The 5,000-nt window shown below is 34.6% G+C and overlaps 1 pseudogene; it reads left to right on the top strand.

Moving 5' to 3' along the window:
- Nucleotides 1-5,000, top strand: part of LOC137626092 (uncharacterized) — a 9,511-nt pseudogene that overhangs the window by 1,535 nt on the left and 2,976 nt on the right.

The following is a 5,000-nucleotide window of genomic DNA, read 5'->3' as shown; positions in this document are numbered from 1 at the left end:
AGCCCAAGGGCTCTAATAGAGAAAATAGCCCAGTGACAGGAAAAAAGGAAACAGACTGAATCGTGTGCTGAGTGTACAATAGAGCAAGAGAACTCTAACCCAACGCATCGGAAGACCATTGTATAGAGGCTATGGTACTACCAAAGCTTAGAGAACAATGGTTTGAATTTGGAGTGTCTTTCTCCTAGAGGAGCTGCTTAATATAGCTAAAGAGTCTCTTCTACCCTTACCAAGTGGAAAGTAGCCACTGACCAATTACAGTGCAGTAGTTAACCCCTTGAGTGAAGAAGAGTTTTTTTATCTTAGTGTTGTCATGAGAGTATGGGTAAAAAGGAGAATGTGTATAGAATAGGCCAGATTATACAGTGCATGAGTAGGCAAAGGAAAAATAAGCTGTAACCAGAAAGGGATCCAATATAGTATTATCTGGCCTGTCAAAGGACCCACTAGCTCTCGCAGTAATATCTCAACGGATGGCTGGTGCCTTGACCAACCTACTACCTATAACAGCTAATCAACTTTCAGAGCTAAAATACACACACACACACACACACACACACACACACACACAGAATGGAATAAAACCTGAGTTATATTTAATTCTAAGAGTTTTGCGAGTATCTTCTAATTCTCCTTGTTTTTTTTATTCCAGCGAGTAACGCAGCTTGTGTCTGCGCTCTTTTTGGTCACAAATGTGGCTTCTGTCAGAGACAGGAGGTTTGCCATTGGAGGATACGGAGGCTTGTCCCATTACTTCGATTATGGCTCCCTACGGCAGACGGTGAAATGCCCTCGACAGATAAACTGTCCTTATCCTTATAATCAGTCTCCTTGCTGCATGCAGCCACCAATGCCAGTGCCAACTTTGCCTCCACAACCTCTACCACCAGCTCCTACAGTACCTCAACCTCCCCCGACGTTACCTCCCACTCCACCACCCGGTTCCAACATACCTTCCTCCTCCTCCTCCACCACCAGTTCCAACATACCCTCCTCCTCCTCCACCACCACCAGTTCCAACATACCCTCCAGTTCCACAGCCTCCACTACCTGGACCATGTCCTCTGCAGCCGAAATGTGGCAGTTCCAATTACTTCTACAATCCTTGCTGCTTCCCACCTGCACCCGTTCCCATTCCAACACTGCCACCAACACCGGCTCCCACAATGCCACCAACACCGCCTCCTACATTACCTCCCACATTACCACCAACACCAGCTCCAACTCCACCCCCAACTCTACCCCCAACTCCACCCCCAACTCTACCCCCAACTCCTCAGCCTACTTATATTCCCGTACCACCACCACAGCCTACTTTTATTCCTGTACCGCCACCACAGCCGCAACCACCGTAAGTATCCTTATATATAAATATACATATATATATATATATATATACATATAGTATATATATATATATAGATATATGATATACATACTGCATATATATATATATATGTATATATATATATATATATATACACTTTATATATATGATAAAGTTTTAAGGCATTTTTTCACGTAGACGAGTCTCATTATGGTATCAACAAATTTAAGACATCTTTCCAATTTGACGTACGTTCCCTTATCTTTATGGATAAAGTTTTGAAGACAAAGATAGGATTTATCACTGTGCCGCTTCATGTATTTAATCTTTCGCCCAATGCTATTTCAGGTAATAGCATGTGGCTATAATCAATGTAACCTTTATATAAGGGGACAGTCATACTTATGACAATTTAAAATAAGAATGCAAGGGAATTTTTGCAAAGAAATTAACAAATAAATATTATTGAAGATAGATCCCGACTGGCGGATAGTAAGAATTTGACAGATGTTGTAAGAGATAATGGGGAAAAGCAGCATAATTTCAGATTAAGAAAAGTGTTAGTGCATGATGTGATTGTTATAGAATATCAGTGTGCTGTTTACTTAAAATCGTTGCATTGTTGAGGGTATAGATAGTGCTTTCATGAGTGCCGAATCTTAAAAATGAAAGTGAATCTAGCATTAGAAAATATATAGTGAGAAATGATGGGTTTGTTGTAAAATTGTACAATCTCAGACAAGAGTTTAGTAAAATATTTCTGAATTTGAAGTAATTTATAAACTAGAGAGTGTAGATAGTACTTTCATGAGTGCCGAATCTTAAAATGAAAGTGAATCTAGCATTAGAAAATATATAGTGAGAAATGATGGGGTTTGTTGTAAAATTGTACAATCTCAGACAAGAGTTTAGTAAAATATTTCTGAATTTGAAGTAACTTAATAAACTAGGGAGTGTAGATGTAGGTAACCGTTTGAATGACAACAAAAAGGGTCTTGGTATTGGCGTGGCATGACTGGTGTCTGTAGATGAGACATTATTAGTTGGTAACAATGGTTAATAGTTTATATATGACATGTCTGTTTTGACGTTGTTACTTATTTTAGAATGATTTATTGTTAAATTGTTCTCTTCATTTATTTATTTCCTTATTTTCCTTTCCTCACTGGGCTATTTTTCCCTGTTGGAGCCCCTGGGCTTATAGCATCTGCTTTTCCAACTAGGGATAATAATAATAATAATAATAATAATAATAATAATAATAATAATAATAATAATAATAATATAATAATAATAATGGAGAACAGCTTCAACGACTCATGAAAGATGTAAGAAAAGTAGTTCAAAACTCACCGTTGGCAAGTAAAACGTTATGAGGGAAACAGGATGCCAAAAACATGGAGAAATTATTGTTTGTTCATATGGTGGAAGATTAGTAGTTAATTTGTAACAGTATTTATGGGTAAATAAAATTGAAAAATGAATTTGTAAAATGACCGTAGAGAAAGAATTGTATTAAATAGAATTGAAAAAAATGTTTAAATAGGACACGAGTGACGTCAGGGTATGTACAGGATTGGCACTAATGAACGACTTATGTTGTTGACAAGGGGCTAATCTTGAATCAGCGTAATGAAACGAGCTAGACAGTGATATATATATATATATATATATATATACAAACATATACATATATTATTTTTAAGCTGCTTCCTTTAACAAGCAAATATGAGACGAAAGTCCCAGGTCCATTTCTCCTTTAACAGCTCTCTCTCTCTCTCTCTCTCTCTCTCTCTCTCTCTCTCTCTCTCTCCCACACACATGCCAATATGTATATACACATTACACATATATACATATACACAAGCAACTATACTTCTAACAAACTCTTCTGTGACTTCTACAGGTGTTGTAACTACATGTGTCCTCCTCAACCTCCAGTCTGCCCTTATGCTGCTGCAGCAGCTGCTGCTGCTGGCAGAGGCAAAAGATCTGCCAGACGTGCACATGTGAGATATATTATCGTGATTTAATTCTTCAGAAGAAAATAATCTATTTTCAAAGCAATAATATATTTCTCTTGACTACTGTGACTATTGCTTTAACAAATTCACTAACGCAGCACCAATATTGTTATTTTTTTTCTAATTTAATATTTTTAATTTTTAATATTTTTCTTTTGACTTCTGTGACTATTGCTTGAGCAAATTCACTAACGTAGCACCAATATTGTTATTGTTATTCTAATCTAATGGATATCAATTTTTAATTTGGTAATATTATTAACAAACATTAATTGTTGATAGGGAGGTTTTAATTTTGGTGCTCTTTAGGAAAAGGTAAATTAACTTAAAGTTCGGAATGATTAAATCGATTAACGAAAAGGGAAAACTCATTATTTCATATTCTCATTTGTGTAGAAAAAAAAAGTGTTCTATAAAGAGTAAAAATATCTAGGCTAGATATAAAGAAGATGAAATCACATCGCTCGTCACAAAAGCCCTCTGTATCACCTTTCTAATTCTAAATTGAGCTTTTGAAAAAATCCTTTAGAACCTAAAAATCTTAATATTTCTTACGAAGATTGTCTGATTCGAGAGATGGTGGTTTGAATGACTACTCTGGCGAGTTATGTTTAATTTGCCTTTTGCTTCATAAAGAAAAAAAAATAAAAAGATATCCGTAAACTATAGTTCTTTTTATTTCAGGAAGATGATGGGCACACATATGGATATAACTGGCCGCACATACGCATTTATATATATATATATATATATATATTTATATATACATACATATATATCTATATATATATGTATATATACATATATATATATATATATATACATACATATATATATATATATATACATACATATATATATATATATATACATAAGTATACACATATATATATATATGTGTATATATATATATATATATACACATATGTGTGTGTGTATTAACTCCCCTTGATGTTTACAACACTAATTTAATTCTCTCTCCTGCAGCGTTCATGCTACATCGACGGACATTGTCCCTCGGACTCTTCGTGTTGCTACGATGGCTGTGCCAAAAACAAAGTCTGCAAAAGAATGGCATATCCGAATGCCACTACGTCACATTTACCTCCGAAGGTATGATAAACGTATTGTTTTTCAATTATTATTATTATTATTATTATTATTATTATTATTATTATTATTATTATTATCCAAGCTACAACCCTAGTTGGAAAAGCAAGATGCTATAAGCCCAGGGGCTCCAACAGGGAAAAATAACCTAGTGAGGAAAGGAAATAAGGAAATAAATAAATGAAGAGAACAAATTAACAATAAATCATTCTAAAAAAAGTAACAACGTCAAAACAAACATGTCATATATAATCTATTAACATCATCAAAGACAAATATGTCATAAATAAACTATAAAAAGACTCATGTCCGCCTATACGCATTTCTATATGTATATATATTGAAATTGAATTGTCATATATTTTAATCTTAGTAGGCTCATATTAAATTAATCGAAAGGGGAGGGGCGGTGTTCTTCACGCAAATACGCAATTCATTTCATTCTTAAGATATCTATCAACTATCTATTATCAGTATTATTTCTATTGCAGGTAAACATCACCGTAATATTCACATCCGGCTGCGAAGATGCTCAAACC

This window comes from Palaemon carinicauda, chromosome 33 (assembly GCF_036898095.1).
Source record: "Palaemon carinicauda isolate YSFRI2023 chromosome 33, ASM3689809v2, whole genome shotgun sequence".
NCBI lineage: Eukaryota > Metazoa > Arthropoda > Malacostraca > Decapoda > Palaemonidae > Palaemon > Palaemon carinicauda.
The sequence above is the reverse complement of the archived record's forward strand: the minus strand, read 5'-3'. Positions and strand labels throughout refer to the sequence as shown.